General features: G+C 37.0%; 1 protein-coding gene across 3 annotated transcripts in view; it reads right to left on the reverse strand.

The window, feature by feature from the left end:
* The window catches only part of adarb1b (adenosine deaminase RNA specific B1b), a 157,152-nt gene that overhangs the window by 91,001 nt on the left and 41,256 nt on the right, over positions 1-24,895 (reverse strand). For all 3 annotated transcript variants that reach the window (XM_081369203.1, XM_081369205.1, XM_081369204.1), the window contains exon 2: positions 9,841-9,922. The gene's annotated coding sequence lies outside the window, so the exon portion shown is untranslated. The remainder of the gene's footprint in view (positions 1-9,840; positions 9,923-24,895) is intronic.

Consider the following 24,895-nt stretch of genomic DNA (forward strand, 5'->3'; position numbering starts at 1 on the left):
AACATTTTAAATAGACTGCAGCAATTATTTTGTCAGAACTTCTAGTAAATTAAATATTTTGTTTAGGTGTCTGTTCAGAATTGAAGGAGTATCGTGATCTCTTTTTGAAGCAAATAAAAATAGTGATTCTCAATTTATCCAGAATTGTGCAGCTCTATGTTTCCAATACTAAGCCGCTGGAAACTGATAAAAGGCTGATATAAAAGGAACCTATGCTATTTTGTGAAAAAAAAAAAAAAAAAGACAAAACACTGATGTTTTTACATAATAACACGGGAACTTTTTGTGTATCTGTTCTGACAAAGTTTAATGTTTCATTTTCCCCCAAAGAATAAACAACTATCATTACATGCACACAGTATTCTCCTCCAACATACACTCTTCAAGGGTTATGTCTTTGCCATAACATGTCACTATATTCCTTTTAAGTAATAGATAGTAGCAAGTGTCATCATCTTAACCTTAAAAAGTCTCTGCTCTCCAAAATACAGCAAAAACAGTAATATTGTGAAATATTTGTACAATTATTATTGTTTTCTGTTTGAATATAATTTAAAAATGTAATTTATTCCTGTGATGCAAAGCTGAATTTTCAGCATCATTACTCCAGTCGTCAGTGTCACACGATCAGAAATCATTCTAATATGCTGATTTGCTGAAACATTTACTATTATTAAATCAATCTTGAAAAGTTATGATGCTTAATGTTTTTTGTGGAAACGGTGATACTTTTTTCAAGATTCTTTGATGAATAGAAATGAACAGCATTTATTTTGAAACAGAAATATTTTTATTATGAATGTCGTTACTGCCAACTAGATGAATTTAATGCATCCTTGCAGAATAAAACGATTAATTTCTACCAAAAAACAATAATAATTGTAAGAAGAGATATGCATGAACTATTATGAAACACACATTTACTGAATAAATTCCAAAATGTGCACAATAAAATCATGACTGAATAATTCTAAACCGCAAGTGTAATTTACTACATTCAATAAAAGAGCCACAGTGGCTTCCCCAGTGGATGCTATTTCCATTGCTATTTCCCCAGAAGTGATGATTCTCTGATTTATTGGCATAATGTTTTTGAGATATTCCGATTTTTCACGTAAATTAAGTGCGCATGGAGACGGCTAGAAGAGCTCTGGATCCAGCTCTGATCAGATAGCACCACCGCTGCCTCACAAAACCAGTGTTCATGTCGTCAAACACATCTGCACTGAATATTCCAGATAAGACAACACTCTGTAGAAGCCGAGTCCCCGGGTAAAGATCTGCAATATCATTGACAGCGTGCAATTTCTTAGCCAAATGGGGGGAAAAAAACTGATTCAACAAGCCTCTTTCCCAAAATCCACACTTTTTTGATATGAGATACATCTAGAGCTTAATGAAAGCTCAGTCAAAGGCCTTAAATAACAAATAGAGGACTATCTGGTAGAGGTCAAAAACTTTTGATTAAAAGCATGCCAGATTGGACATGTATTGGGTTTTCCTTACACTACCCAGTCCACATGACAAAAATCACACACATCTACATAATTGGCACTATTGACAAGTCTGCAGAGGCGGAGCGTTATCAGGACGGATCCAAACCTCCAGGGCTTCAGCTTTGATTTATGTTATGGGAGATGATAGGATGGCAGCCCTTAGATTTCACTGAACTTATTTATATTGACAGCAAATTCAATAATGAACTCACACACCACGTTCCCCTCTCCCACGGGACCACGACTAAACCCAGAGACCTCCTATTTGTCACACCCATAATGAAAATAAATGATGCTAAAGGAAAAAAGGCATAATTTAATTCCCTCATTATCGCACCGGTCATATTTGCAGCAGGATGTCATCATGGCTGTGGTTCTGGCCACCCAGTTTGTATATCATCTATGCTAATAAAAACGGTTGCAAAAAACCCTAGAGTGAAGTTCAAGTGTCACCAAATAGACAATCAATTGGTTCCGACTCTTTACCGCTCACCCAGTCCTGTTACGCTGAATATTTGCAGTCAATATAAGAAAGATTTGATTTGTTGAACATTTTTGTGCACTACATTATTTGCAATTCTTCCATTTGTGTTGTTTCATAATAGTAAAGTTAATTAATACCACTAATCTTTTTTGGATAACTTTCAGATATTAAAAAATAAATAAAGTATACATCGGTAGGCGTGTGTGTATGTATGTATATATATATGTATATATATATGTGTGTGTGTGTGTGTGTGTGTGTGTGTGTGTGTGTGTGTGTGTGTGTGTGTGTGTGTGTGTGTGTTATACAAATGCATATGTACAATTTCTTTACTCATTAATATTTTTAAAGAACTAAAAACCATATCCAGAATATTAGTGAAATACTAACACTAATACTAACTAATAATAATAATAATAATAAAGTAAACTAATAATTGTATATAGCAAAGTTATAATAGTTAAACTAAAAACATTTTTTTAAATAAAAAACTTTAACTCAAACAAAATCTATAAAAAACACATTTTATTTCAGCTAGTGGCCAAGGCAACATTTCTCATTTACATTTAGGTTTACTTGATGTACTAAAATAACTAAAACTAAAAATGAAAATTTATTTAAAAAAAAGATAAATCTAAAACATATTAAAAAAAAGTCAAAAACACAACAAAATGAAAAAGAAAACTCTCTCAATGATGCTAAAATAACAGTAGTATATAGTATGTTAGTAAAATGCTGCCAATGATTTCTCAGATGAAATGCTTAGTTTGAAAAAGGCAATTACTCTGGAACAAAAAAATGTTAGAGTATGCAAACTGATCCTGTGAAATATGCAAGCTGTGTGTTTGCAGTGCACCACAAATGTTTTAACACGAATGTGTTAAGGGAACTCTGATCGACTTATTTTTTCAAGCCAGTGCACAGAGAGAGAGAGAGAGAGAGAGAGAGAGAGAGAGAGAGAGAGAGAGAGAGAGAGAGAGAGAGAGAGAGAGAGAGAGAGAGAGAGAGAGAGAGAGAGAGAGAGAGAGAGAGAGAGAGAGAGAGAGAGAGAGAGAGAGAGAGAGAGAGAGAGAGAGAGAGAGAGAGAGAGAGAGAGAGAGAGAGAGAGAGAGAGGATTTAAGAAGTCTTGAGACAAGAACACGTAGAACTGAAGCTGGAAAGCCCTGCGATCCCCTTCTAATCTCGACCTGCATCACACAGCAAGGAGTCGTTACCTCGTGAAAATGATCGATGAAAGCTTTATTCGACATTGCCAGTTCTGACATATATAAAGTACTGGACCATTATAGAATTTAATGCCTCACTACCCACATATGAAATAAAAGAGAGATTTTAATATCTCGGTGAAAAGATGTATTGCTGTTCTACATAAAGGACAGCAGCACAAGGAGATTTATCTCTCGTCAATTGCGTTAGCTGCTGCAGAAGTCCCAGATCTGCATTTGTAACCGTAAAACGCCTGACACTGCACTGCAGTCCTGCATCTCTTTATCAACGGGGTCATCCATCAATAGGTAGGAGGAGCAGGGGGGGGGGGCAGCTGAAATGATATTGATGTCAGTGACTGGTCGGCACAGAGAGGATCTGTGGGAGAGTACACAGGCATCAGTAAGAGCGTGACAGCGAGCGCTTTCTTTCAGAGGCCTTGGTTCTGAAAGCATCTTACCCATTCATTTCCTCCACAGGCATTTCAAAAAAATTCCTCAATAGAGCATTAAAGGGGTGGTATAATGCCCTTTTTACAAGATGTAAAATAAGTCTTTGATGTCCCCTGGAGTGTGTATGGAAGTTTTAGCTCAAAATACCCGACATATATTTTTATATAGCATGTTAAAATTGTCCATTTTTGAGGGTGAGCAAAAAAAAAACAATTTTTGTGTCTGTCCCTTTAAATGCAAATGAGCTGCTGCTCCCGGCACAGTGGGCGGAGCTTCAAGAGGTCTTGTTCTTTTACCTCACACACACATGCACTAAAAATTTCTAAAACTTTTAGCCTTTTTGTTCAAACCGAAGTCAGAAAGATGGAGAGACTCAAGAAGTGACAACATGTAGACAACAATTTCTGAATGGTTAGTTGATGAATTTATGTAGCTTATGTGTAGTTATCTTCTAGTCATTGATTAGCATATTCTGTCTTGATAATCTATAAATCGCGTTCCCGGGGGCAGAGTTTATGTAAATAGCTTGTGTAGTCCCTACCAGCCGTTTGTAGTCCTTAAAAAATGATTTCTTTAAAAGCAAATATCTCCCTTTACATTAAAATTTGAGCGTTTTAACTTTGCAGATGTTGTTTATGCTCAAACAGCAACATTACACACTAACTAAAGTTAAAAAAGTGAAATCATAATCAATCACCCCTTTAAGCCTTGAACGAAACCAACAACCAGCATAAAGATGATTCACATTAAAAGCAAAAATCAACAACAAAAATATTATAATTAAAATTATTATTAAAATTGTTTATTATAATCTTGTGGCACCTAAATTGGAAATTATAGATTTTTGTTTGATTTATTTAAAAAAAAAAATAATAATAAGAATAGAGATTTAAATGTCTGCCATTTAGTGGAAATAACAACATTCTGGACAAAAAATAAATCTTTTCAATATCGATGCTTCACTAGAACGTAAGTTAGGAATTATTAAGTAGTGCAATATATGTGAAGTGTACTGCAAAATATTATGGGTTGTGATTGTAGAGAGGTCAACTCACTTTCTCACTGAAGAAAACGGATGGGATATGAACTTTCATAACCACACTGTTGCATTCTACAGTGGTCCTGCTGTTTGTTCCAAACTCATGGCTCTGATCCAGGTCTCGGATCGTTGGGAGTCTGGGCAGAACTTCCTCCAAAAGCTCTCAGATGAGAACAAGACGGCTTTTTTTTTGTAAAGCAGGGAGTAGATTTATAATAAGGTCCACAGGGGGCAACTATATTCATCTCTGATCAATAAACAGCCAGAGAACAGCTTAATAAGTTTTACAAAACTCAGACTTGAGCAAAAAAAGTTAGCTTTATCAGATGCGAACTGGGATCGGGCCACAACGTCAGATTAGAAGCCACATTTCCTATACGAGCCAAGGCGAATACATGTTAGACACTGCATTTATACATAATCATGGGGAAGTTGTTATTGTGAAAGGTCATTGAAGATCCCTTACAGTCCAAGACAGCTCCTCCTAACTCTGAAGCAAGGCTTATTAAAGTAATGGATGACAGAAAGAAAGAAAGATCTAACCTGAAAGCACATATCTGCCTTCAGGGTTTCATTCCTTCTCTTGTGTTCTATAATACATGTAACAAGGAGAATGGATGTAATCTGTGAAAAACAGTAAGTAAGGAAGAAACAGAGAGTGGCAAGAGCAAAAGACGACTGCAGACCACACTGTGAAACATCAAAGGTTTCAGATCTAAACAACAAAAATGAGAGAGGATTCAAAAACGATGTGAAGAAATATCGGGTAAACTAAAAGTAAATCCCAAAACAGTGAAGAAGACCAAACCTTTGGTGTTTGTTCATATTGATGCAGAATTTAACTTGCGTTTGGTTAATTGGTATTGGCTACTAAAGTGGATCGTCCACCAGAGTTGATGCTATCTAAATCTAGTTAAAAAAAATAAAAAATAAAATTAAAATAGTTCAAATTAAATTTAATAGTTAAAAACTTAATTAAAAACTAAAATTCTCATAAAAAAAATAAAAATAATAATAATAATTCCCGATCCAAAATAAAAATTACTTACAATTAGGGATGCACAGCATTAAAATACTGGCCAATATTCAAAATGTAAAATAAAAAAATACATTAAAATAAATGTTAAAAAAATAATAATAATTAAAAAAGACATTCATTATGTGATCTGCTAAATAACAGTGTTATTAGTGTTACTAAAATTTACTTTGAGTGCTAGAAAAAGTAATCAAAGATGTAAAATTAGAGGTTAAATTTAAGATTTAAAAAGTGTATATTTAAAAATATAGTGTGTGTGTGTGTGTGTGTGTGTGTGTGTATATATATATTTGTGTGTGTGTGCGTGTGTGTGTATATATATATCTATGTGTGTATCATACATACATACATACATACATACATACATACATACATACATACATACATACATACATATATATTAATAATGCAGAAAATCTCACACACTAATATCCAGCGAATATGGTACTAATATTGTGCATCCTTATTCATATAACTAATAAAATAAGATGAAGTGCATTGATGAATTGCCATCTTAAAAGGACTATATTGTGATATATACAGTTGCTGTGATTTAAATCACTCACCGACCTCTATTGTGGGACAGCGAGAACGAGACTGAAAAAGAGATGAAATGGTTTCATTAATCTTATTTAGTGTTGGAGAGTGAATGCCCTTGATTAAGGATCTCTGCTTGTCTGCAGTCTCCTCTCTCGCATCACCTGCAGAACAGGTGCTCATCTGCTCTCTCCACCCCGCTGCTCCCATGAGCCCCCACTGCAGGCCTAAAGCTGTCGTTCTGGAAGACAGTTAATTCCTCAAAGCAAATGAAAGAAACCTCGAAGGGCCCAGAATCACAGAATATCCCAGACCCCAGGCACCCATGTCTTTAGATGGCTTACTTTCTAAAACAAGAGGCGCTTTTCACCAGGGACATGCAAAGCCTCCAAGGTTTTGTTAAGCCGGCGCAACAAGCGACGAGACCATAGAAACAGCTCTCAAACAATGCAAGCTTTGAAAAGCCATTCCCATCAGCCCGAATGAACATGCTGATCTCCCTCAAATCTGACGGGCTTCTTGGTGTGATGCAGAGCGGATCATAATAAAATCAGCTCGGGTTTTGACTCTGACAGAAGGGACGAAAAGACCCTGCTCTATTAATCTCCTTAAAATAGCACAGAGATGATGCAAGACCTGAGAGGACACAGTAAATGCTGAACCACTTTCAAGTGTGCTGCTAATGAAAGAGTATTACGCTGGGTAAAAACATTGATTTCTTCATTTGTATAATCCGGTATTGACTCTTAACATCCCAAGATTGATCTTTTAATCCAAGCCTTTTAGTGGATGTGTGGAAATATTTGTGAAACATTAGTAGCATGCATCGTGTCCTGCACAGTCATTCATTTTTACTATCCGACACTCTAAAAAAGGCTGGTTTGTTTTAACCCAATTATGGGTCAAATGTGGACAACCCCAAATGTTGGATTAAAAATTTAACCCAATGGCTGGGCTTGTCCATATTTGACCCAAAATTGGGTTAAAACAACCCAGCATTTTTTTAGAGTGAATAGAAGACATGCGAAGACACTACGTTGGAAACACTTTTACAGAATAAATCCCTCGATGCGCAACAAAAAAACTCATGTGACTTTGCCTCAACTAGGGCTGTCACTTTACGTTCGAAAATCGATTGCATTATCGATCGGACCAACCAACACAAGTTTCGAAAACGAAAATAGGGAATCGATTAACGGCCTTCTCTTGGAGAGCGCCATTCGGACTACGGGCTACAATCGCCTACATAGGCGAAATTTGTTTGACATTTCTAATCGTAAACACAGCCATGTTGAAGCCTGCAGTAATGTTTTTCATTTATGTTATGGCAGTCCACTCTGCTTATTGTTTTCCGAGAATGTTGCAATCCTGTTTGTCATTGTGCACGAAACTTCACGCCAATAAATCATCAGGAATATTGCTGACTTGTGCGCGTCTCAAGCGCCCTCTTTACGTTCGTCCTAACGCCTGTTAGTTGTCCGTGGATTTGCCTATATTTGGCGTTCAAAATGGAATCGTCTTTAGACATGGAAAATCGATTTTTGTCTCAAAAATCAAACAGGATTTTTGACAAAAGTGACAGCCCTAGCCTCAACAGTGGATGTTATTGGACAACTGGAGCAATTTCATTGCTCAACATCTAAAATGTTGGTTTGATCATTCTGAAATGCAAAATCTGTCATAAAAATTATTTGATATAACTACCTGTCACACACGATTTTGTTCCCAAACACCAGGCATCCGGACGCAAGAGAACATGAGTGTTTACTGCATATGGTCTGCACGCTCAGAGGTGCAAATCAATTATGACGTACAAAAATGAGCCACAGTGGCTTCCCGGACTTCATTTTTTATTACACAGATATTTGTGCGCCAGAATTCCAGGAAGTGAAGATTTTGTTCTCTTGAACAAAATGGAAATGGATGGAAACGGTGCTTTATTAGAAGTTATATTGTTAACTTTGGATGGAAACACAGCTACAGGTGAATCAGTTTTACAGGATTGCCCCCACTATAAATGCCATGATCATTGGCCCATCTCATTGAAAATGAATTGTGTCCTAGCAGGTAACTTCTTCCAGGCAGCTTTTTAATATGCTTCTTATTCCAAATCTGGAAGTATGCTGTCATCTGTGTCATTATGTAAGCTTTGTGCAGTAACCTGTAACAGCCGAAATTAAATGCAAATGTGAGGTGCATCAACAGTGAAAAATCAAGCACCGATAAAATAACTAAAACAAGTCTAATGACGTTGCAACTGAATTATTAATCTACATATTGTTGAAATCTGAAATTAATCAGTAAATCAGTGTTGTAAGTCAACCTTAAAGTGTATACGCTCTGACTGGTAACTGGCGTGGGCGTCATCAGAGCTGAAAAGTGAGAGGTAAATGAATCCAGGCCCATGTAATTTCATCTCTGAGGCTGCCGTATGTCTCTGCTGGCAAGTCATGGAAACCTAGCACAAAGGCTATATTCATACCTCCTTTGTTAAATAAATTAATGCAACTCTTTAATTCTTAAAAAGAGGAGTCATATTACCATGAGAAATAAATGCAATTTTCCGTTGCTCATCCACAATTTAAATCAGAGGACCAACTCGGACTGGGTGATATATTTGAAACATCACATATAAAAGAATAAAATTTAGCCCTTTAAATGGCTTAACAGAAAGAAAAAGGAGAAATCATCATTTCAACCAATTAGAAAGAATAAATAAATAAATAGTAAAAACCAGTAAAACACAGTAAAAAAAAAAAAAGACAATTTTTAAACTGATTAACTGAAAAGAATGATAAAACGATTTCAAGTAAATGCTGTTCTTTTAAACTTTCTTGTCAAAGAATCCTGAGGAAAAACGTGCCATGGTTTCACAAACAGCACTTTTCAACATTGATAAGAAGAAATGTTTCTTGAGCACCAAATCAGCATATCAGAATGATTTCTGAAGGATCATGTGACACTGAAGACTGGAGTAATGATGCTGAAAATGCAGCTTTGCATCACAGGAATATATTACATTTATAAATCTTCAAACAAAAAAAACAGTTATTTTAAATTGTAATAATATTTCACAATATTACTGCTTTTACTGTATTTTTGATCAAATAAATGCAGCCTTAGTGAGCAGAGGAGACATCTTTCAAAAAGATGATCAAGCCCAAACTCAATGGTAGTGCTTGTATGTCTATTTTAATTATGAAAAATAGGCAGAGACATCAAGTCACGATGCCAACTATTCAAGAATTATATTTATAAAAGCATAAGGATAATAAACTTCCCAAATTAACATTTTTGCTGCTGAGATCAGCAGACATGAATCTTAACAGGCTCACACTTGCGAGTCACAAGACAAGGAGGGATTGTGACAATGGACAAAAACAGAATGCATTAAAATCACTGCGATTGTCAGAATATCGATATACCGCCTAGCACTGGTTCCTTCAGCCCTACACATCAGCAACAGGCACAAAGCAACAGTTTGTTTTGCACAAGATTTAATTATCTACATCCTACCAGCAGCGTTCCACCTTTCTTTCTTTACGTGACCAATCTCTGTTTGAGCGTGTTTCACTGCAGATTCACTTACCCACTGTTATAAAGCAGCGGATGGCGCTCCGATTTCCCACAGCCTTGAACGAGCTCTTCCTGCTGTCAGTCTCCACTTCTTCCTGGAACACAAAGGAGAATAAAACATCAGACCAGAGCTAAAGCGATCTCTCCCATCCTGATCATGAACTATTCAAAGAGCAAATCTAAACTGAAAGGACTCGGTGAGAAATGAACACCATAAATGGAGAAATTCCCCCAAACACAGAAGTCACATTTTATACTTCATCATTTACACTTAAACAATCAGTGTTTAAACACCTCTCTGCTTCCACATTCAACCGGGGAAGCTGCAATAAGCTTCAGAAATTCCTCACATAAAAAATAAAGACAAACTGTATATACACACCCACATATTAACTACCAGTCAAAAGTTAGGAATTAATTTTTTTTAATGTTTTGTCTATTTTGCTCACCAAAGCTGCATTTATTATAATATTAAAAATGCAGTAAAAACAGTATAAAATGAAATAATACAATTTAAATTAACTGTTCAATAATCAATGATACTTTATTTTAAAATGTTATTTATTCCTGTGATGCAAAGCTGAATTTTCAGCATCATTGCTCCAGTCTTCAGTGTCACATGATCCTTCAGAATTTATTATAATATGCTGATTTGGTGCTCAAGAAACATTTCTTACTATTATTAATGCTGAAAAGTTTTTTGCCGCTTAATCTTTTGTGGAAATCATGATGGAGGTAAACATGCTTAAAAAAACAAATGCTGTAAAAAAAAAAACTTCCCTTTCCCTTTAAAACCTCACTTATCGGGCTTATGCTACTCTGAATAATGCCCGAACTTCGTATTTTGAGCACTTCTTGCGTTGTTTTTGCCTCTTCATGATGACTCGCTTAATTTAGTCCTAATTTGTAAGTCGCTTTGGATAAAAGCGTCTGCTAAATGACTAAATGTAAATGTAAATGTTCTGTTCTTTATCCTCAAAACAATGTATGACAGCAAAAACTGTTAACAACACTGATAACAATAAGACAGGTTTACATATGTATATAAACAGTGTCAAGTTGACTTGAAAGATTAATACTGTAATATTATCTAGAAAATGACTAAAAGAAACAGCGAGTGGCATCTTTCAAGTGGCATTAACTAGGGCGTGTTTTTGAAAATGTTATCTCACTGAAGTCATTGCATAAATGTCAAGGTTGAGTTCCTGGCAGTGGACTTGTTAGCATGAGATGCCAACAAAGCGGCCAGCAAAGGGCTTCAGACTCTAGCCGATAGTGAAAATTGGCTTACCCCTCATCATCTGCAGTGTAAAGAAAAGCTGTCAAAAGAGAGACTAACCCTCTTTGTTATCATAAATACAGCCCTGAGAGCTAAGGAAAGAAAACTCAATAGAGGTTTCAAAATAGATGACAACACGGCCACCCTGAAATGGAGGTCTAAAAATAGGAAGCATATCCTGCCAAAGGAGAGTGACAACATCGTTCAATTAGGCGGCTCAGGAAAGACAAAGGCCGACGTAGACTGAAAACATACTTCCTTTCACAAACATAGCATCCATCTGATAGGGCTGTGTATTGGCAAGAATCTGGCGATACGATACGTATCACGATACATGGGTCACGATTCAATATATTGCAATATATTTCGATACTGTGCATAAGGCGATATATTGGGATTTTTTAAAAGTAAAATATATTAAAATATTTGAAAAAAAGACATGATGTGCATAAAAGTCAAAGAAGTTTACTTTAGGTAAACAATTCAGTACACAGAAAATCAAACTGCCAGTTTGGGCTTGTGGTTTACAGGTTCTTAGTGAGCAAATGTTTATATGCTCAAGTAGGCCATAATAAAAGAAAATAGGTACATAGCCCCTGTCACAATACAAAACAACAACGTGAACTGGACGAAAATGAATGAAAGTGGATGAAAGTGAACAAAATAAATGTGTCATATATTGAAATCAAGTTTTATGTGATAAAAGATTTTAAAAGAACTGGACGCGCGAATGAGGCGAACCGCGCCGCACTAAAGGCCTCGTGCCGCAGGACCTCCAGACGCGCGTAAACGCGTCTTTGCATTGACTTAACATTGCAATCACTCGCGCCAGATGCTCTCTTCGCGTTTGATGTGAACGATGCACGCGATTACATTTAGAAATAGACAAGCTTTGTTTCCAAATGCACCAAGCAAAGATATCCTTTCAGTTGTATAAACTTTTATAAAACCAGCCAATATAATCACAATAAACACATCCAAAATGAAATATTTAACATATAGGCTATATAACAACTGCACAACGTCTAATTTGTAAACAAAATGATTTACGCACTAAATCCAGCATAAACTCCGGCACAATTTGCATATGTTTAAACTCTCAAGGTAGACATCACATCCCGAACCTCACAGCAATTGGCTGCCGACTGCGTTTTTCGCTTGATATTTGTATAAAGGAACTGCCCAACTTTTTGACGCTCTCGGTCGCTCTCAACGCTTTCTCCGCTCCGCTGTCAATCCTAAAATGTCCAGTGGACACGCACCGTTATAGGCGAGCCTGGCGAGGACACTAGTGGTGCGTCTCAGCATAGCTATCTATTGGTAGGGATTTAAACAACATAAACGTGAACCACTGTCTTAAGGTCTTACCATGAATATTTTTGGACGTAAAAAAAAAAAAAAAAAAATCGATATTGCGTTTTTGAAAATCGATACAGTATTGCAAAATAAAATATCGCGATACTCAAGTGTATCGATTTTTTCTTACACCCCTACCATCTGATACCTTTCATCACCTGCTTTTTTCACTGGCGGATGACCAAAAAAAAAAAGGTTTGTGGAAGTGTGAGGTGAATAAAAGGAAAGCAAGATGGTCTTATTTTCTGCCTCAATGCAACACGGCAAAGCTCAGCCAGATGGCTTGGGTTTTCTACAACTTTTCTCCAACTTTTTGTGAAAACGTCAATGTCCAGGCTGGTTGAAACCAAGAGAAGGAAAGAATTTGTTTAGCAGCTGACATGGATTGCTGCTGAAATACTTGTCAGCAATTGAATAATAAATGTGTTTTGAGAGTCTGAGAGCAGAAAACAAAGGCTGGATCAGGTTATGGGCAGTAGCTGTTCTAGGGTGTTCAGGTGGAGGAAAGAAACAATGTGTAGGCTGGAGGCCAAGAGTTCAGTCAGGATCTGGGTAAGGTTACGCATGGGAATCAGGTTAGAGGTTATTCCTCAAGGAACAGTTACAATACAGACGAAGAGAAAGAATAAGAGATAGAGTGCCAAAAGGACGAAAACAGACGAGATCTTGCACAGATCACAAATATGTCAGCTACAAATATTACATACAAGAAAAAGTGAATTCTTGGACTGTATATAAGATTTGTTGTACAGGTTTTTTATATATATATATATATATATATATATATATATATATATATATATATATATTTTTTTTTTTTTTTTTTTTTTTTTTTTCAGAATTAAATTTGCTCAACTCTTAAGTTCAGTGCGATAATTTCTAAAAAGTCATCAATATTTTTCAGCTTATGGACAGATAAATTCAAATCACATGTGTTGATAGTTACAGACATACAGAATAACAGACAGACAGACAAAACGAAAGACAGACAGACATATAGACAGACAGACAGATAAAATGACAGATAAAATAACAGACAGACAGACAAAACGAAAGACAGACAGACATATAGACAGACAGACAGATAAAATGACAGATAAAATAACAGACAGACAGACAGACAAAACGACAGACAGACAGACAAAACAACAGATAGACATATATAGACAGACAAAACGACAGAAAGACAGACATATATAGACAGATAGACAGACAGACAGACATATATAGACAGATAGACAGACAGACAGACATATATAGACAGATAGACAGACAGACAAAACGACAGACAGACAAAATTTAGAGACAGACAGATAGATACAGTAAAATGACAGACAGAAAGATAAATAGAACGACAGACAGATAAACAGATAGATAGATGTTAACTCCACTGCAGCAGTAGATGAATCCCAGACACTTTAATCTCTGCCGTTAACATCCCTCTTCAGACATTTGACCGCAGTAACAGTGATCACTGACTGTGGTCTGCACTGACACTCGGTTCACCCCGTGTGGTCAGTCTGCCCCTAAAGCCACAGCGTCTGCCATTCACATCAGCTCAACAAAATGCGGTTTTGTCCTGAAATACTCTGCATGCTTCATAAAAAAAAATAGAAAAACAGCCATTTTCTGTAAACATAACTCCATTTCTAAAAAAATGAATTGCTTATAGCGTTCACTGAATCAGCAAATTTTCTGGTGTTACACAGGAATGCATGAGATTGTGTTATTTAGTTCCCGCCTGACAGAATAAATATCCGATAATATAAATAACCCTGTAGTCAAAATGCACTCTCAGCGCTGCAGTCGCTTTAAAAATTCAGCTTTCCCAGAAACAATAATGCAATAGGTGCTACCAAAAGCCCAGATGTGATCGATGGGTGTGCTGGTGTGATTTCCAGCCCATTATTAAAGGGATCATGACATGAGAAACCAAATTTGTCTTGATCTTTTAGGCCTTTGTACCATTAAAACTTCCTGCAAGTTTCATAGCTTAAAGGGATAGTTCACCCAAAAATGAAAATTCTGTCATCATTTACTCACCCTCAAGTTGTTTCAAACCTGTAAGAATTTCTTTTTTCTTTTTCCCCATTGACTTCCATAGTAGGAAAAAAAATACTATGGAAGTCAATGGGGTCCATCAACTGTTTGGTTACAGACATTTTTCAAAATATCTTCTTTTGTGTTCAGCAGAAAAAAAGAAATTCTTACAGGTTTGAAACAACTTGAGGGTGAGTAAATAATGACAGAATTTTCATTTTTGGGTGAACTATCCCTTTAAGACGTCCTCCCCATGATAAACGAAGCTTTTATTTAAACAAGCTCTAATTACAGCTCGTTGGAGATCCACGGTAAGAAGTGACGCCACGGTACGAAGTGACGTGCCAGTCGTTTGCATATGACCGCATCCAGTGCAAGACAACTACGCCTCATTTCGCATCATTGCATCGTTGTCACGCCCACAGGTGTTCAGTCGACGTGCAGCCAGTGGGTCTGTTTACAAGAAGATTGCGACGTTAGCCAATCATAAGAACTCTTAAAGGGGAAACACCCCCAAAACAGACTGTTTGAATTAGAGGATGAAAAACAGGGTAGGAAAAGGTCATAAATCACTAAAATGTAAAAGTTTTTTGTCCAAAAAAACTATAGTAATACTATAATTGCACCTAAGGGAACATAAAACAAAAACCATGTCATGACCCCTTTAAAACAACAGCAAATTAAACTCTAGCCACGAAAAAAGGGTCAATGTCAGTCAATTAGGTTATTAACCTAACAGGCATCAATTGTGTGATGCATTTCAGGAGGTAAAATATTAGGGATGTCAGTACGGCTTTGTAGAGAGGACAGAATTAAGACATTACAGGCCTAATGAGTCCTAAACCGCCAAAGACAAGCAGCCGACTCAGCAGAAACGCAGACTGCAGTCGCCTGAAACACAGCGGCGCTGCCTCTGCATACTAAAACAGCCCACACAATTACTGCGCTCTCTCATGTGGCACTGTGAAGAGATCACCATCAAAATCCTCATTAAACACAAACACTGTTGATCATTTGCATTTAAACAACTTTACTTTGCCTCAATCTGCTAATTATCTATTTAAAGGAACAGCGACCCAAAAACACTCCCCAAAAATTACTCGCCCAAAACCAAATGACTCTCTTACATGGAAAAGTAGAGATGAAGTAAAATGTCAGTAAATGTCCAACGAGCAAAATTTCTTTGGATTTTGTTTCTTTTTGATGATGTTCTCAAACCAGTTCTGAATGATTCTTTCATAAAATCACACTAATCTGATTCACGGACTCAATGATTTGTCAATAAAGGCTAAAATTTGATCTGTTTGTAACAAAGTATGGGTTCATAAGACTTGAAATAAGACTTTTTTTTTGCATATTTTATGTTGCTTGAAAAATAAGTCGTATCAACTATTTTCATAATACTTTTAATCTTTTTTTCATGTTTTCATTGCTTTAAAAATAGATCACACAAACTATTTACATAGTACATTGATAACTTTTGCATATTTTTAGTTTGAAAGCTCAAGGCCCCAATCACTGTAATTGGGAAAATTGTTTTAACCCTTTAAGGTAACAACTATTCATCAGTTTCAAAGCACCTAATGCTGGGTTTAGACTGCACAATATTTTTGTGTGTTACAATAATGTCACTGTGTTATGCGATTTTAAAATCATAAAATTCGTATTGTGTCATGGACAAGAAGCAGGTCAGACTACACGTTACTTCCCGACCAATCGCCGCTTGCTATCTTTAATGATGTCATCGAGAAGGCGGAACTAATGACTTCCGGTAACGAGTGCAAACAATGGAGTAGCGTGTTAGCTTAATGCTAATTCCAGTTCTCAACGGGTTGCTAATACAACTCGGCTATCATTCGCCAGCAATTATCTTTTTTTCACTCTGTCCTGGCAGTCCTTCGAGGAAACAAAGGCAGGCGTATTGTTGCTTTTGCTCCACAAAACTTTTCTCCAATGCATAATTACACCTAGCAGCACCAATACCATCGTCTCTTTCGTTTCGCCATTTTTGAAAGCTGTGTACGGAAGAGCTTCTGTGCTCCTATTGGTCAACGTCACAGATGTGACGGAACCCACTGTGGAGTATAGAAACTATTAAACGTTAATGAAAAAGTGAATCATTGCAGACACGGCGTCGGTTGTCATCCACTATGACACACTCTACGAGATAAAACGATCGATTCTTGCAGCTCGACGCCCATTGTCATTTACGAATCACCACGACACCCTACGTCACACAGATCGTGCCAAAACCGGGCTGATATCGTGTAGTCTGAACCCGGCATGAGACCTGAAAGAAAATCTGATATTTTCTCCGTAGCATCCCTCAAACAAGTCAGCACTACTCCTGCTAGAAAAACTGTGGTGTCACCAAATCAATGGCCACCTCTCAAGTGACCTTATTAATATCGTCCAAACATGATTTATTATTTATTGCAGCTGAATGTCTACAAGGGTCCATGGTCTGTCATGATGGATATCTGTGCGACAGGAGCCCATTATTTCCAGCATGTCATATTGAATTCTGCAGGAGTGCACTCAATTTTCCCTGAGCCGCAGGCCCGGGGCCAGGGGGCCAGTTTAGGATCTCGCTCTGTCAAAACTACATTTCAGTCAGACGGAGACGGCCCCTCTGCATGCCGCTAATGGATTGCTCTTTTTCTTTTTCACCCTGATGGAATTGAGAATCAATGACATCATGGCTGCGGGGACAACGGCTCTGGATTCAATGAGCGTTGATGGCTGTTTGAGAAGCATCAAGCCTTTGATCCGTGCCTGAACCTCTGGTAATGAGGAAGATCAATTTTGATTGTTGTAGTAGATGAACTACGAGTCTGAGGGCAATTTTATATTCATGCCGAGGCGGCCGTTTCTGCCGTCTAATTGAGCATGGGCTTGATTAAAATTCATCTCGCTCTCTCTATTTTGGGGAGGTTCAAGTAACAGTTTCATCGTCGCCCAAGTTGGCTCAGACGAAAAGTTTGAAACTGTTAATCAGCAGGGGGAGCGATAATGTACCACCGAGAAAAAAAAGATATGACAAGCTTCACATTGAAGTAAACATCACTCTGATTTAACAAGACAATGTCTTTAAAGGGATTTATTAAAAAGAAACAAAATAAAATACCATACCACTCCAGTGGGTTAGTAAATGCCTTAAGTGAAGCGATGGGTTTTTGTAAGAAAAATATCCATATTTAAAACTTTATAAACTAGAATCACTGGCTTCCGTCAACGGCCGTATGCGAGAGTCAATCTCCAACAGAAGGGTGACCTCTGACCCGACGTATGACGTAGGCATAGCTTAGGTGAAAACTGATGAATGTGGAAGTGCAGAGAATAGAGCAAAAAAAAAAAAAAAAAACTTATTATAATTGTTTGCTTTTCTTTACCTGTTATTTGTATTTTAATAAACAATAAAAAAAGGTATTTAAAATAATCAATAGTTAATTAAGTAAAACCAAATAAAACAAATAAATAAAACAATAAATAAATACAAATAACCACAATAAAGTAAACAAACAAATAAACAGCAATACATAAATAAATAAATAAATCCAACCAGCACACTGAGGTACAAAAAGAAATCAGTCAGCTCCCTGCCCAGGACTCTTGACATCAGTTGTATCGAGAAAAAAAAAGTGATTAGCCAGGCTTCCCATTTGCAGACAACAGGCCAGTAAGCGTCCAACTGTGAAATGGAAACGACTGAAAAGAAACACTGGCGTTTTGTTTGAATATGACGGATTACTCTTTAAGAAAAAAAAAAAAAAAAGATGGCAGAGGAATAGCGGTTCTTCTATGGTTCTTTTGCTCGATAACGTGCAATTACGTTAAGCATGGCATTTTGAATGAACCCTACCAAGGCAGGCAGTCAGTCTTAATCCCTCCTTTCATAGTGGCTGAAAATTACATATTGCTAAGGATCAGTTACATTATGAAAACATTACAAGCAATTCTAGTGCATTATCTATAATGACCACAATGCAGTGTGTTTCAAAGGAGCCATTTAACAAGGCTAGCCTATGGAAACGTCAAACATAGGCACAATAATGTTTACGCCTACTTTATCAAACAATAAAGGCACCTATCAGACAATAATGTCATAAAATACTTGTTCTACATAACAGCATTAAATCAATGAATAAATAAGTAAATAAATAACATTTATTTACAAAAGGAGGACAGAAAGAAACTTATTTCTACTGCTACCACTACTAATTGTTAAATTATGATATAAAATGTATTAAAATATAAATTATCATTATAAAAAAATCAATATAAATTTATGGATGCCCCAGACTAAAACTTTCTAGTCGTAGAAGAACGACTAGTAGTCGTTCATGTAAGTCACTGGTGACTAGTTGCACGTTAATGATGTTAATTTACTTAAACATATGGCATTGGAAAATGGCTTGAGAAAGAATATTATAAGTAACATTGCTAACATTGTTATACATTAAAGAGAAATACTAAACCTATCTTATCTGTCAATACTAATTTAGCGCCTAATAGCACACATTTACCTAGGTTAACACATGTAAGAGTGAACATTAAGCAGCTACTAACATGTTTCAAATGATTAGCCTTTTTATTAACGACTAACAGACTAATTAAAATTTGGTCGACTATTAAGGGCAGCCATATAAATTATTTCATAAAAATATTTCTAATAAACAACTACTAAATAAAGTAATTAAAAGTAAAATACTAGAAAAAAAAAAAAAACAACAAACAAACTTGATATTAAAGCTAAGCATTAACGTATCAGGTTGATACTTATTTGAAACTACCCCACACTTCAATATGTAACGAGCATCAGTTGAAGAATGCTTAAGACATCTAAAAATGCACCACAACGCTGAGATTCATTGACATTTTGGCCAGAAGTCATTACATTTTCTTAGCTTTATGCAAATTAAACTGTGATACAATAATAACACCAATTTAGGCTATTTAATCGCTGTCAAGAGACAAAAATGAGGTCTTGGACTTTCAGAGTGATACCAGTGACTCAACAACAGAAATGCTCACAAACTCATTACTTCAAACCATCTGAACGAGAAATAGGTCTTATTTACATGTGTGAGAGATTACATCTCTTCAACTGAGAGGCCATCATTAGACACCTGCAACTCTGTTGATTCTCCGGCCCGGGGTTTGACTGCGATGTTAAGGCTAGCGTGCTCACGGAGACCCTTCGGGCAGTCCCAATGATGGACATTACTGCAGTCTCGCTGTCCAGGCAGCTCTTCCCATCCAGTGACATCAGCAGATACGATGAATTCAGGGTGTAATCTGGTAGCCTTCCCCACTGAACGACCAAAATCCAACACAGAAGCAGGATCGATTGGGTCCAGTGTTGTAAATGGATTGCAGAGGTGTGCTGTCGTTGTTGATAGCGTGTGTACTAGTGCTGCAAACAACAGCCCACCCCCTCTCACACACCGATTCACTTATGTTGCATCCTGGGCGCCTGAAGGAATATTTGCTATTTCAGCATGGCGCATTCATGCGTCTTAGAATAAATGAAAAGCATCGGCGTAATCTGGAGCTGATCTACTGACGCACTGGGAGTGCCGGCAACAGACGTGACTATAGAGATGATCTGGATCCTCTCAGTCCAGTATTCCACATGTATCCGCTCTGTGCAGTCTACAGGCGCTCACATGGAGGTCATGTTTTCAGGAAACAGTTGGAAGAAGAAAAAAAGAAAAGAAAAATACATTTCCTGCACTGATTTAGTTCGATCGACTAACAAAAGAAGAAAAAGAAAAGAAAAAAAGAACAAAAAAGTGAAATACAAAAGGAAAGAAAAATCTATAGCTGCCCCATTATAGACGACTAAAAAAAAAAAAAAATAACGGAATTGGTGAAGTCACACAGTGACTTATCGCTGACAATGCTGAATTATGTCGGTCAGAACAGCCAAAGTGTGGGAATATTATGAGGGTAAAGAATGAGCACAAATAGGTGACGTGCGACCTTAAACATTATTTATATATTTAACTGTATTGTTTCAGTTGCTTTTATAGATTTTATTTATTCGTTGTTTTTATAGGCTATAATGTATATTGTTTTTGTTCTGACCTCTGAAAAAATTTGATTTTAATTCAATGTTTAGGCAATTTTATAATACTGTTATCGCTTGTTTTTGCTGCTTCTTCACCTGTGTTTTGATCGGGAGATTCAGTACTCTTTCAGAAGACGTGTAATAGCGCCCCCTACCGTGTAACAGTGAAAACACGGAAAGCCGGAATTGTCCGTCAATGGCTTCCCGCGTTGTCTCATAAATGACGAAAATGTCCGTCATATGGCGAAGAAAGAGTTTAAACAGATAGCTTGAACCAAATTACTGAAATGAACAATGAAATGACCAACTCTAACATTTTTAACTACAGAAGCTAAAAGCTAGGGACACTTATTTAAACTAAATTTAAACAACATACATTGTAACCATGAAACAAGTAAAGACTGACAAACTAGTCCAATGACACACACTATGTGGTTTAATTTTACGTTGCAAATATTCAATATAATTGCCATATCCTACTTTGAAGCATCCATCATTGTTATGTCACTGACTATGATCATTTCTATGAATCATATTTAAGTGAAAAAAATAAGATCCAAGGGAAACAACAACAGCTCATTCAAGACAGACCCTGCCCTCCCCATGCCCAGAAAGTCCATCATCCCACCACAATCCACAGTTAAAGACGTCAGTGCTGCCGGCAGCCAGCAATCTGCTCAAAACCAGGACAGTGCTCCGTTTCCCCATCCCCCTTCGGGATGCAAAGAAGAGAGATCCTTATTGCAGAGAACCACGGGCTGTTACTATATCCACATCCATTTCCCGTCAGGGATTACGTCTGTGAAACGCTCCATAACACGTCAGACAGGACAGCCATTACCAAAAGCAACTTCTTCCATAATGACCCACAAACGGAGACGGGCGGCCATGACACTTATGGAGGCTTCTATACTAAACCTGTGAAGCACGGAAAAGGAAGTGGATGGAGACAGGCACAATGGACTGTAATGAACAAACTGAGGCCGTGACTCCTATTTTAAGGTCAGGAGGACAGAGCTTGGGAAAATTAAACTTCTGATGAACCCATCAAAACCGTCATGACTTTTTTTACTCGCTGTAATTTGAGTGTCTGAGGATGTATATAAATATCTTCTGGTCTCGTCTATGAGAGACTAGACGGCAAACCAGACAGCTGAAAAACATTTGAGAGAGTGAATGGGCATTACAGGATTACAGGTCTATATTACTTTTTAATCCATGTATATTTGTTAGTTATTTATATTACATATTTTATTTATTTTATGTACACTAACTAACTAAATATATAATATATAATATATATATATATATATATATATATATATATATATATATATATATATATATATATATATATATATATATATATATATATATTTGCACAAAAGTATTACACAGCACAACTGTTTTCAACATTGACAATAATAGGAAATGTTTCTTGAGCAGCAAATCAGCATATTAGAATTAATTCTGAAGCATCGTGTGATGCTAAAAACTGGAGTAATGATGCAGAAAATTTAGCTTTGACATCACAGGAATAAATGACATTTTAAAAGGGGTGGTATAATGCCCTTTTCACAAGATGTAAAATAAGTCTCTGATGTCAAAAAGTTGTCACTTTTTGAGGGTGAGCAAAAACGCACCGTTTTGTGTCTATTCCTTTAAATGCAAATGAGCTGCTGCTCCCGGCACAGTGGGCGGAGCTACAACAGCTTGCACTCACACAGACATACACTGAAAATGTCTAAAACTTTTAGCCTTTTATGTTCAAACCGGATTCAGACAATGATGGAGAGACTCAAGAAGAAGTGACAACATGTAGAATGCAACAGGACATTTCTGAATGGTTAGTTGATGAATTTATGTAGCTTATGTGTAGTTATCTTCTAGTCATTGATTAGCATTCTGTCTTGATAATCTATAAATCGTGTTCCGGGGGCGGGGTTTATGTAAATTTTAGGGTTGGTGATGTCACTAACCCGGGAGGAATGTCCTGTAGTCCCGACCAGCCGTTTGTTGTAGTCCTTAAAAAGTGATTTCTTTCAAATAAAATATCTCTGTTTGCTTTAAACTTTGAGTGTTGTAACTTTGCAGATGTTGTTTATGCTCAAACAGCAACATTACACACTAACTAAAATCATAATCAACCACCCCTTTAAAATATATTTTTTTTTATATAAAATATGTATTTTCATATTGTTCATATATTTATTTCATATATTATTTTTCAGAAGAATTGTTTATTCCATTTATTATGGCAAGTCTTCATTGAACATCAGTGTCTTTGAACATCAGTGTGCTTTTATAAAACTGAGCAGCAATGAGCCACTCGAGGCCCTGCGTTACAGTCTTTTTACCACGGCTCTCGTGGCTTATTGCTTTACTTTATCAGTCCACGATGGCAGAACTTAATTCCATCGACTTGGCCGAGTGAAAACCATCCCCAGTCGTACTAAAGCAAAGCCAGATGAAAGACGGTTTATTAAACGACTTTGGGTCCAGTCAATCGCGCTCGGTCTCCTTCAAACGGCACGGAGCGTCTATTGAGCCTCCACCTGTGAGCCATTCAACAGACAAAATCTCTCCGAGATGTCAATATGTTGTATTGATCTCAATAAAACATGAAATTAAATATTGACTGACTGCTCTCTTCCAGCGCCGCGGCAGAAATAGCTAACGCAATGTCCTGAAAAATGCAGGCCAAAGCACACAAAAGCCTGATTGTTCTCTGGAAACATTTGCACTTCGCATTGCTGGATTTGCATGCCAAGCGGTTTCGCTTGAATAAACACACATGATTTTCATTCAGGATAAATTATAAAGTAGTAGCGCGTTTTAACCTATTGAAAGCGGCATAAATGGGTGACATATAGTTGGCTTCAGAAGCCACACACACACTTAACCCTGGAGTTGCGCTTATCCTGACATGGAACGCTGCATTTGCCGAAGCATTTCACCCTGTGACAGCTTCCCTCCCCCAATCCCAGAGGATAAATGCACTTCACATGGACAGAGGAAAAAAGCAGAATGAGAAACTGATGAGAGTGTCCGAGAGAGGGAGAGGAGAAGAAGTGGAAGAGAAGATAAAGATGACAGGGCAGTAAGGTTTTTGTGTGTGTGTGTGTGTGTGTGTGTGTGTGTGTGTGTGTGTGTGTGTGTGTGTGTGTGTGTGTGTGCTAGCCCTGTCGGGGCCTGTAGTCCAGATTTACATTGGCCATGCAGCATGTCAGCATTTTTACTTGTCATTCAAAAAAAAAAAAAAAAATGTCCCACCTATCGGCCCTTGCACATTTCCCAAATAAATATAGGTTGACCACTCAATCAGTTACCTAGAAGAATTCAGTACTGCAGGATGTGTTTTATAATAAAGAGTGTCATTAAAAGCGCATTAAGAAAGATACACTGTTCCCCAGGCGGCTTTCTGTGCACACACTCCGAGACGGAGCTGAACATGAATATGCAAATTATAGCCTACAGTGCGGTTCACACCGAACCGGTCAAATTGTCTACACACAAATGTCAAAATGCCATTTTGGTGAGTATCCTTGTAACAGTCGGTTACGTCTTAAATGAACAAACAGTCGAGATAGAAAATGCGTGTAAAAGTATATTGGATCATCCAGTCTTAAAGTGACAGCAGCCTAAAATTACTGCTTCAGTTTGTGTCATTAATATTAATCAAACAACAAAAGACAAAATTGTCCTCTGTAATTGTAATGTTCTGTAAAAAACAGTATCATGACAATTTCGTGCCTGTCATCCACCATGTTTGTTTACTCTAAAGTCATGCTTGATTTTGCAAGATTTCCTGTATTCACAGTCGGGTTGTTTCTGAAGGGAATCGGTCTTGGAATCTGAATGATTTTTTTTAATCATCATGTTGTTTGTGGTCTCTCACGTTTTGAAAATCTGACAAGTTTTTAAAAATCTTATAGTGTGGGCCAGCCTTAAGTTTGCAAGGCATAGAAAAGCATGCACAAGATCAAGATGTAGCGGCAATAGAGCAACGGTTCAACAGGGCAAGTGACAGGCCTGAAACTCGCTCTCATCCTTCATTACCTCGACACCTTTCTCACTGAGAGACAGACGTGACCTTGAGGAAACGCTGGGGTTTATTCACAGTGTGCAATCCCACGTCAGAGCAGAGCCATGATATCATTTATTATTCACATTATTATTTTGATTCCGTGACTGATCACATGCCACAGTCAGCAGTGAACAACAATCAATCATGTACAAACACCATGATCAAATAAAACACTAATTCAATGTGTGGCAAAATCTGTACAGAAATAAACAAGCATGACCTATTAATAAAGA

The sequence above is a fragment of the Scardinius erythrophthalmus genome (assembly GCF_964197995.2).
Source record: "Scardinius erythrophthalmus genome assembly, chromosome: 6".
NCBI classification, from domain to species: domain Eukaryota; kingdom Metazoa; phylum Chordata; class Actinopteri; order Cypriniformes; family Leuciscidae; genus Scardinius; species Scardinius erythrophthalmus.